Source organism: Muntiacus reevesi, chromosome 2, assembly GCF_963930625.1.
Source record: "Muntiacus reevesi chromosome 2, mMunRee1.1, whole genome shotgun sequence".
NCBI lineage: Eukaryota > Metazoa > Chordata > Mammalia > Artiodactyla > Cervidae > Muntiacus > Muntiacus reevesi.
Genome location: NC_089250.1, coordinates 239316735 through 239327620, shown reverse-complemented (window position 1 = coordinate 239327620; position 10886 = coordinate 239316735).

Here is a 10886-nt window from a genome sequence, read left to right as displayed (position 1 = left end):
TAACCTTTTTGGCACCAGGGAGCAGTTTCATGGAAGACAATTCTTCCATGGAGGGGGTGGCGGAGGGGATGATTTCAGAATGCTTCAAGCACATTACATGTATAGTGCAGTTTATTCCTAATTTAATGCAGGTACTGATGTGACAGAAGGTTTCTGTGGCCTGGAGGTTGGGGACTGCTGCTCTAGAGCATAACCCACCCCTCTGACTTGGTGGGGCTGGCTGGCACTTGGCGGTTCTCTCCCATGAGGAAGGAAGCAGCAGTGCCCTCAGCTCCCCGTGGTATGGCACAGATGTGTCTCTCCCGGTCAGCGCCAAGACGGCTGCCCATCCAAGAGGCCAGGGGGCACAGGCTCCGGCCCTTCATGCTTTGCTGACTAGTTTCACCATCTTAGGTATCAAAGTCAACAGTGTGCCTGAAAGGCCAGCAAATTGTGTTTTTACCCTCAACTCTGGAAAGCCCTTGGACTGGTCCCTCTCTGCAGGTTCTGGAAGCTCATGGCATGACTCAGGGCATTGCAATCAACGTCTGCAACTTCTGCTTACCTGCTGGGGGGGCACATGGCTACCAGGGGCCTTACGCTTGCTGACATGAGCAACCTCTTCTGAAGATACCACGTCTAGACTTCCCTGGTGGTCCAGTGGCCAAGATTCTGCCTTGCAACACAGGGGACAGGGGTTTGATCTCCGGTTAGGGAATAGGGTCCACATGCCATGGAGCAGCTAAGCCCAGCTGCAACTATTGAGCCAGAGCGCCACAACTAGAGAGTCTCTGAGCCCACATGACATGATGAAGATCCTGCATGATGTAACTGAGACCCAATGCATTCAAATAAATTAAAAAAGAAAGAAAGCTGCCCTTGGATAAAAAATTATATATATAAAATACCAGATCAAAATGACCACCAGAGAGTAACTGATTGGCGAGGTGGGATGGGAAAGATTGAGGGCAGGAGAAGGAGGCAACAGAGAATGAGACAGTTGGATGGCATCATCGACTCAATGGACATGAGTTTGAGCAAACTCCAGGAGCCAGTGAAGGACAGGGAAGCCTGGAGAGCTGCAGTTCATAGGGTTGCAAAGAGTAGAAATGACTGAGTGACTCAACAACAACGACAAAGGTGGGGTGGGGGATGGTGAGGGCTGTGCCCTGTAGTCTGGAGATAATTATGACAGGTAATGCGTCTCTCCACCTATGCAACTGGTGCAATCCACCATCATGTCTTGCCTGGATTACTACATCCTTCTAATCTGGAGATTACTGCTGCTCCCTGCCCTTTTGCTCTCCTGAAATTTTTTCTTCTTGCAGTAACCTTTTAGAACTAAGGTCAGCTCACCATCATTCTCAGCTCAAAATCTATGTACAGCTTTCTCTTCTTACTAGAATGAAAGCCACAGTCCTCACCATGGCTGACAAGGCCCCACAATTCTGGCTCCCATCTGATCTCATCTTCTGCTACTCCTCCTCTCTCAGGGCTCAGCCCCAGTGGCAGACTCACCACCCTTCAGCCTTTCTGGTCTCCTGCCTGGAACCCTCTGCCACGTGATGTCTGCATGGTTTCCCTCCTCACTTCTTTTGGAGCTCTGCTCAGATCCTTTATCAGAGAGGTCTCCCTAAACAAAAAGAGCTGTCCATCTCCCTAACTCCCCTCCTCCATCACTCTAGCACCTTGTTCTGCTTCATTACTTTTTGAAGCATTTATACTGCCTCACATGATTTCTTTAGTATTATTGTTTATCACAACCCCCTGTTTAAATGCAAGGTCAATGACTGCAAGAACTTTGCTTTGTTTGCTGCTATAGTCTCAACACCTGGCACATAGGAAGCACTTAAAAACCATTTGTTGGGGCTTTCCCAGCGGTCCAGGGGTTAAGGCTCCGTGCTCCCAATGCAGGGGGCCCAGGTTGAGTCCCAGGTCAGGGAACCAGACCTTGTTGTATGTCACAACTAAAAGATTCTGTGTGCTGCAGCTAAGACCCAGCACAACCAAAAAACAAACAAACAAACAAAATCTGAAAACTATTTGTTGAATCCGTGCCTGAATAAATGAAGTGTCTCTGTGCCAGGCACTGAGTATTTTACATACTTCACCAGATCATGTAACTCTCTGAAGAACCTCCACAGTAGGTATTATGGTGACCCCACTTCACAGATGAAGGAACTGAAGCTTAAGAGAGACAGCATCCCAGTCCAAGGTTACCTAGGGCAACCCTGGACTGTGGACAGCATGGTCTGAGTCGAAAGAGACCAGGATGTGGGATGCTCAGGGTGGTGGGAATGGGGGCAGGCAGCACTTCCCCAGGTTCCCCTGATCAGGACAGGTGTGTCCTTGGAATCCTTACTTCTTGGGACTATCATGTGGGGATGGTGAGAGTGGAAGGCAGGCAAAGTAGCCTGGCTGCCCCTCCTCTCTCTGTCCTGCCTTCTTCAGGCAACTCTCCCTGACAATTCTGATTTAGGGTACAGGGTGGACCAGAGGCTGCAGTGGAAGTCAGAACAGTTCCAGAGAGAAAGGACTTCGAGGTCACCTGGGTCAATTCTTCTGTTTTACAGGACAGGATTCTGAAGTCTAGAGAGGGGGAAAGGGATGAGCAGAATCACAGTAGGGGCTCAGGGGCTTAGAACATGGGAAGAGTTTGTGGAATCCCAAAATAGCATCTCTATGAGGCTCACCAAGTTTTGGGGGGACTGGCATGGAAAGTGGGATAGTGGGAGGGAATAGCTGAGGCTTTCAACCCCTAATCCCTTACATACTCTGCCTCCAGTTTCCTAATGGCCCCATCTCTGGGGTACCTGAATGTCTCCAGGCCACAACACATGTCTGTGGTTCAACCATGGAGCTGAGACACATCCCCAACTCCCTCCCTGCCTGGGAACTGTGCAGGTAAGCCTGAGGAGATCTAGCAGCTCCTGGTAGAGGCATGAGAGTGTGGATATGACCTCCCAGGATTACAGGGCCTTCTTGGGGAGAGGTGGGGCAGACATATGTGTGTGTGTGTTACTCACTCAGTCGTGTCTGACTCTCTGTGACCCCACGAATGGTTGCCCACCAGGCTCCTGTCTCCATGGAATTCTTCAGGCAAGAATACTGGAGTGGGTTGCCATTTCCTTCTCCAGGGGATCTTCCTGATCCAGAAATTGAACCCTGTCTCGGGCACTAGCCCACGGCAGAGACAGCAGCACTAGGATGTAGGTGAGGGCAGGCTGTTTGCTCACTGTTAGGATCCCAGCACTTAGATCAGTGACAGGAACACAGTAAAGACTCAAATAGTTGTAGAAAGAATAGATGGATGAGGCAGAGGCCCCTGATGCAGTCGGAAGCAGATGGGATGGAGGTGCAGTCCAAAAGTCCAAGAAGAGGTGTGGGAAGGAATTGTTATCCTGGGAGAGTGGATAGGCCCAAATCGAGGGGCAACTTTTCACTGATTAAGAGGTGAGGTTGGAAAAAAAAAAAAAAGAGGTGAGGTTGGGACTTCCTTGGTGACCCACTGGTTAAGAATCTGCCTTCCAATGAAGTGGACGCAGGTTCAATTCCTAGACGGGGACCTAAGATTCCCACATACTTTGGGGCAGCTAAGCACACGAGCTGCAACTGGAGAAGCCAGAGGGCCACAACAAAGGGTTCCAAAAATAAATAAATACGTATATATATATTTTTTAAAGAGGCAAGGCTGAAAAGGGGCTCAGGAACGCCAGTTCCCAGTTTCCCTGTGTCCCAGAGTAGACATGGGTTGTCTGGACCGCCCCTCTCCCTATAAGGGGGACACTGACCCGGCTTACAACTTCATGGGGAGGGAGATGTGCGTGGAGGCCCCAAGGCAGCCAGTGAGGACATGAGAAGGGTGGACTCTGGGGCAGTCTGGGTGGGGGTGGCGGTGGGGTGACTGCAGGTCTTTCTTCTTCCCAAACTTAGCAGCCAGAGGAAGAGTCACTTCCCATGGAGGCTGTGCTGGACACATTCTGCTTCGGAGAAGAACCCTTAGGAGAAGGAGGAGGAGGAGGAGGAGGGCTGAAGAAGTTCTAAGCCCAAGTGTTTCCAAAAACACAGAAGACCTTGTCCCTCCAGCTATCTAAAACTGACTGAACTCCAAGGACTTTATTATCATTCAAATGTGCCCCAATCTCTCTATCTTAAAAACAAACCCTCCCTTCCCCTCCACCTACAGCTCTCCTGGCAGCCCAGCCCCTTCTGGCTTAAGGTCCCTTCCCTCCACACACAGAAAATGCTCTCTCCAAGGTCACACAGCCCTATCACACAGCCCAAGGCCTTGTCAATCTCTTCCCTGCTTGGCTGCTCAAAAACATTGAGTCCCTCTGTCCTCTGGCTAGGGTGACTTCACTCAGCCTCCAGCAGCCCTCAGGCCTCCTGGGCTGGTCTGTTTCCCAGCAAGCTAATGACTCTTTCCTCCTCAACCAGGGTCTGAGCATAGCTCTTCTCAGGGCCCCAGGGCCTCTGCTCTCTGAAGGCTCCCCCAGGGCCACCCACTCCCACCAGTCTCCATCAGCAGTTCCAGCTCTCAGTTGCCTAGGGCTTTAGCCCAAGGGGGCCACTCCACTTGTGTGAAACATATGCACTTTTAAACTGAACTCACTATCTCTGTCTTGCTCCTCCAGTCTCCCTGCTTCATGGGATGGGGTTTCCGGGGAAGTACCCAGGAGCAGACAGTTCTTCCCCTTGCCCTCTCACCTTTCACATTTGATTAGTTGCCAAAGCCTGGCACTTTGACCTCCCACATCTCTGGTGGCCCCACTTCCCTCCATTCCCACCTCCCCTGGACTTCTGCGGTGGCCTCCTGGTTAGTCTCCCGGCTATGTCTCTTGCTGGACACCAGTCCTTTCGCCATGCTACAGCCAGTGTGACCTTCAAACAATGCAAATATTAGCACATCAGCTGTTCCATCCAACCCTTCAAAGGCTCCCAGAGCCCTTAGGATAAAGCGTTGACCACAGAGGCTTAAGCCCGCCTCTGGCTGCTTCTCTAGGTTCCAACCTTTCTGTTCTTTTAATTCCTCAAAAATGCCAGCAGTCTTCTCTTTGAGGCTTAGCTCTTTGCTGGAAGGTATTGCCACTCTGTGTAGAGCACCCCTACTCCTTTCACATCCTTAGAGAGTCTTTGAATCCCTAGACTAGGTTGCAGGTTTCTTCCACTCCCTATTTTCCCCATTTGTTAACATTGATCGCAGTTGTAATCCTTGGTTCTGACAGTTGGCTTCTTGGCTAGTTTGAGCAGAGGATAATGAGCAACATTAACTTCCACAGGCACCTGAAGTGCCTATTCTGCTCTGAGCAGGACAGAGCAGATGTTGAATCCACGATAATCTGTTGAAGAAACGAGGGTTCTGCCCTGGTGGGGGAGGAGTGTGTGTGATGTATGTTGAACTGCCCTGGCCCAGGGTTCAACTGATTGACCAGGGCTCAATCCCTGGTTGGAGAACTAAGATCCAACAAGTTGTGAGGCTTGCATGCATGCTCAATTGTGTCTGACTCTTTGCAATCTCATGGACTGTAGCCCACCAGGCTCCTCTGTCCATGGAATTTTTCCTGGCAAGAATACTGGAATGCATTGTCATTTCCTCCTCCAGGGGATCTTCCTGACTCAGGGATTGAACCTAAGTCTTCTCCATTGGCAGGCAGTCTTTCCCACTCAGCCACCTGGGAGAGGTGACTTGGCACCCCTCAAAAGGGGAATTTGAAAGATAATATTCAACTTATTGCCCCCTCCCCACTTCAGTTCACGATATCGTGTAAGTTTATTTCTCTAAGATGACAGTAGAGATGGGTGCTAGGTAAATGATGTTATGTGTAAGCTGGGGGCAGAGGGATTGAGACAGGGCGCAGAGACGTCTGTAGAACTAAATGAGAACTATATGCGAAAGCAGGGGCCCAGATGGGCAGAGGATGAAGAGCTCGGACTAATGGTGCAGGTTTCAGCAATTGTTTCAAACATCAGGTCTGTAATCAGGGAGAACAAAGAAAATAGGGCAGAGTCACACAGACTCTGCCTGGCTCTAAAAGTCCACACATCTGTCTCCAGCCCAAGGCAGGTTTCTCAGATCTGCTCCAGCTTGTTTGCAAGCATTCACTCAGTGCTAAACTAACCATAAACTAACCATGAACCAGAAGAGATGCCTCACAGCTTTTCCTTTTCCCTCTTAGATTCTTCCCTGTTCACTCATGAAAAGAGACAGAGGGATAAACAAAAAAAGTCAAAAGTTTCTACACAATCTTTGGACTGAATCCCTTGTTAAGGAGAGGATCTAAAAATTCAAATGTAAACTTAACTGGAAAACTCCAAACTCATGGCAGTATTTTCAGAACCTGTGTCACTAATTTATAATACCCCTGTCAGATGATGCATCACATTTTTTGGCTTGGAAATTGTCTGGTCACTACTGGATCACTGAACATGACAGTTGGGAGATCACCTAGGCATGGGGATTTCCAAGTGAATCCCCATGCCTTAAAGGGCAATAACTGGGAATGTACATCATGAAGTCAGAGAGCTTGGGCTGCAAGGCATGCTTTGCCATTGACTAGGTATGTGATCTTGGGCAAGTGATTCACCTTCCTAAGCCTCAGTTTTATGATCTGTAAAATGGGGTCCCTATTCTACAGGGTCTTGAGATATGGATGAGATAAAGCATGTAAAATTTTACCTTTAGAGTATAGTACTTGATATATTATTAGTTAATAAGCCTATGTGCACATAAGAATTCCAGGGCCCCACAGTAAGTCCTTGCCTTCCTAGGGGTCCACAGAACACAATCACACCAAGTATTCTCAGGTATTGGGGTCACGCCCAATAACCTCAGAATAATGAAGGGGGAAAAAGAAGTACAGGGAGGGGAAGTGACTTTCCCACGGTTACACAGAGAGTTAAGGGCATAGCCTCACTTAGGGACTGGAGTTTTTAATTCCTCAACGGCCTTCATAGAACGTGCCTCCTTGTTCATTCCCCATCAGGGTAGAGTCACCGAATTCATATCAAAGCCTGGGTGCCCAGGGAGCCAGAAGGTTTTGGAGCTAGGCAGTGGTGATGGACAGGAAGGAGATCAGAATTCAGACTTAGGCTGTCAGTGAGTTGCTTTGGATAAGACAGTCAAAACTCCTGTAAGTTGAAGTTACTGACTTTGATAAATGGGACTGAAAAACAAGAACATGGAATAAAAAGGTCTAGTATCTCCTCTTTAAGCACCTCCAAACATTTTATAACACAATTTTCTGCAGACCTTAAAGTCTAGAAGTCCTTTGTCTTCTAGGCATTTTTGCCTCCACCCCAAGCCAATTCAATAAGGCTTTTGTTTCCTAGCACTTACATGTTCCTCTCTAGGCTATTTTAAGAAACAATTAAAAGAGTTTGTATAGTTCTTCCAGAGTCTGGGATGCACAATTAATTGGGGGGTGAAGGATTGGAAGAAGGCTGAGGAAAGAGGCCAGGTGAGTAATTAACAGCTGGTAAAAATATCCTGTTTCTAAGTATGTTTGAACCCCAGAACACATAATTGCTGAGTTACAAGGTGATTCAATTCTTTGTGAAGGTCTCTAGTAAACTACTTTGTCCAGACAAAGTATGACTTCCAACCTATGTCTTTCAATAAAGTGAAAAACGTACACCAGGTGATCTCCACTAACCCTTCCAACTGGAAAACATTCTATGCGTCTCTCTCCTTTCTGGTAAGTATAGAAGCCACCCAGAGTTCATGATAACACACAGTTGAAGACCTTTGATCTCCAAGCTATTTATTGTGGGAGTCCTTGCAGGTACTAGGCTAAGTCCCCAAAGCAAGTCAAATCCTAGGAGTACTGTTGGTGTAGATGGGGCTGTGAGTTTGGGGGTGGGAGGCAGGGGCTGGCAGTGGACAGAAGGGTCTCCCAGAGCAGCCTTAGGGTAAAGACCAGCTGAAGTGGGAAAAGGCAACTTAGCTTTATTTTATTCAACTTACTTTACTTTAGGAGGTTTATGTCTAAGACCAACTACAATTCTAGTTGTAGAATTACAGCATTGATCTTAAGATAGCTGACCTCTACAGGTATCTTTTAAAATATATATATATATTTTAAATTATACAAATAAAGCATGAATACATCCTTTTTTCAAAAGTTCAAATATTATGGTAATAAAACAAAACAAAGGTCAATCTTGTCAGAGCTATGGTTTTTCCAGTAGTCATGTATGGATATGAGAGTTGGACTATAAAGAAACCTGAGTGCCGAAGAATTGATTCTTTTGATCTGTGGTGGTTGGAGAAGACTCTTGAGAGTCCCTTGGACTGTAAGAGATCCAACCAGTCCATCCTAAAGGAAGCCAGTCCTGAATATTCATTGGAAAGACTGATGTTGAAGCTGAAACTCCAATACTTTGGCCACCTGATGCAGAGAACCGACTCATTGGGAAAGACCCTGATGCTGGGAAAAATTGAAGGTGGGAGGAGAAGGGGACAACAGAGGATGAGATGGTTGGATGGCATCACTGATGTGATGGACATGAGTTTCAGTAGGCTCTGGGAGTTGGTGACAGACAGGGAAGCCTGGCATGCTATAGTCCATAGGGTTGCAAAGAGTCAGACAGTACTGAGTCACTGAACTGACTGACTGAAAACAAAACAAAAAGCAAAAGCTTCCTTTACCCTTCCTCATTCCAATCCCTATCCAGGGATAACCACTGATGTCAGTTGAGGGAAATGACATATCTTTTCAAATCTTTTTATACATTTATTTATAGGTAAATACAAATATAGTTCCTTTCTCCTACACAAATGGTAACATACTGATTATGCCATCCATTTTTGGTTTTGTTTTTCTTATTCTGCACCTAACAATTAACAATAAATCTTTGTTCCATATTAGTACCTACAGACTTATATTTTTTTAAAAACTTTGTGGTATTCCATACTCTTATTCATCTTCTTTTCTGTTGTGTCCAACCTTTTCAGTTCAGTTCAGTCGCTCAATCATGTCCGACTCTTTGCAACCCCATGAACTGCAGCACGCCAGGCTTCCCTGTCCATCACCAACTCCCAGAGTTCACTCAAACCCATGTCCATCGAGTCGGTGATGCCATCCAACCATCTCATCCTCTGTCGTCCCCTTCTTCTCCTGTCCTCAATCTTTCCCAGCATCAGGGTCTTTTCAAATGAGTCAGCTCTTCACATCAGGTGGCAAAAGTATTGGAGTTTCAACTTCAACATAAGTCCTTCCAATGCACACTCAGGACTGATCTCCTTTAGGATGGACTGATTGTATCTCCTTGCAGTCCAAGGGACTCTCAAGAGTCTTCTCCAACACCACAGTTCAAAAACATCAATTCTTCGGTGCTCAGGTTTCTTTATAGTCCAACTCTCACATCCATACAAGACCACTGGAAAAACCATAGCCTTGACTAGACAGACCTTTGTTGACAAAGTAACGTCTCTGCTTTTTAATATGCTGTCTAGGTTGGTCATAACTTTCCTTCCAAGGAGTAAGTGTCTTTTAATTTCATGGCTGCAATCACCATCTGCAGTGATTTTGGAGCCCCCCAAAATAAAGTCTGCCACTGTTTCCCCATCTATTGGCCATAAAGTGATGGGACTGGATGCCATGATCTTAGTTTTCTGAATGTTGAGCTTTAAGCCAACTTTTTCACTCTCCTCTTTTACTTTCATCAAGAGGCTTTTTAGTTCCTCTTCACTTTCTGCCATAAGGGTGGTGTCATCTGCATATCTGAGATTATTGATATTTCTCCCAGCAATCTTGATTCCAGCTTGTGCTTCCTCCAGTCCAGAGTTTCTCATGATGTACTCTGCATGTAAGTTAAATAAGCAGGGTGACAATATATAGCCTTGACGTACTCCTTTTCCTATGTGGAACCAGTCTGTTGTTCCATGTCCAGTTCTAACTGTTGCTTCCTGACCTGCATATAGGTTTCTCAAGAGGCAGGTCAGGTGGTCTGGTATTCCCATCTCTTCCAGAATTTTCCACAGTTTATTGTGATCCACACAGTCAAAGGCTTTGGTATAGTCAATAAAGCAGAAATAGATGTTTTTCTGCAACTCTCTTGCTTTTTCAATGATCCAGTGGATGTTGGCAATTTGATCTCTGGTTCCTCTGCCTTTTCTTTTTGGGACCCCATTAACCCCATCAATGAATATCTTTAAATATCCCTCTCTGTACAAATTTTTAATATTCACCTGTGGAATAAATTCTTAGATGTTGGATCAATGGGTCTATGCATTTTCAGTTTTGATAAATCTGGCTAAAATTCTGCTATCCATTGAGGTTTCAGCAACTTTATACAGCAACAAGGCATAGGAAGGACTTATATTCTCATCCTTGGTCTGTTTCAGGGGTCTTCTATCACTAACATTATAATGTTTTAAATCCAATTCTCCATTGCATGATTTTTCAACATTTATTTGCTCACGTGTCTATCAAGTGCCAGGCTCTGTGCTAGGTGCTGGGATACAGCTATGAACAAGACCGAAGCAACCCTTGTGCTTATTGTACATGGGGTCTTTCGGTATCCTACAGGTATTTGAAACCACCACATACTCCGTAAAAGTTTGCTGGAAGAGTTGGCATCCAACCAAGGCAGGTGTCAAAAAGCATTTTTAGGAGGTTAGAGAAATCAGTCAGTCACAAAAAGACAAATTCTGCATGAGTCCACCTGTAAGAGGTATCCAAAGTAGTCAAACTCTTAGAAAACAGAAGGGTGGCTGTCAAGGACTGGAGGGAGGAGACGGGGAGTTGTTCGACTGGTACACAGCTTCAGTTTTGCAAGATGAAAAACTTCTAGAGATCCACTGCACAACAATATGCATAAATTTTTAACACTACTATGCAACACTGAACAACAACATGCGATACACATAAAAACGTAAATTCTGTTAAGTGTTTTTACCACAACTT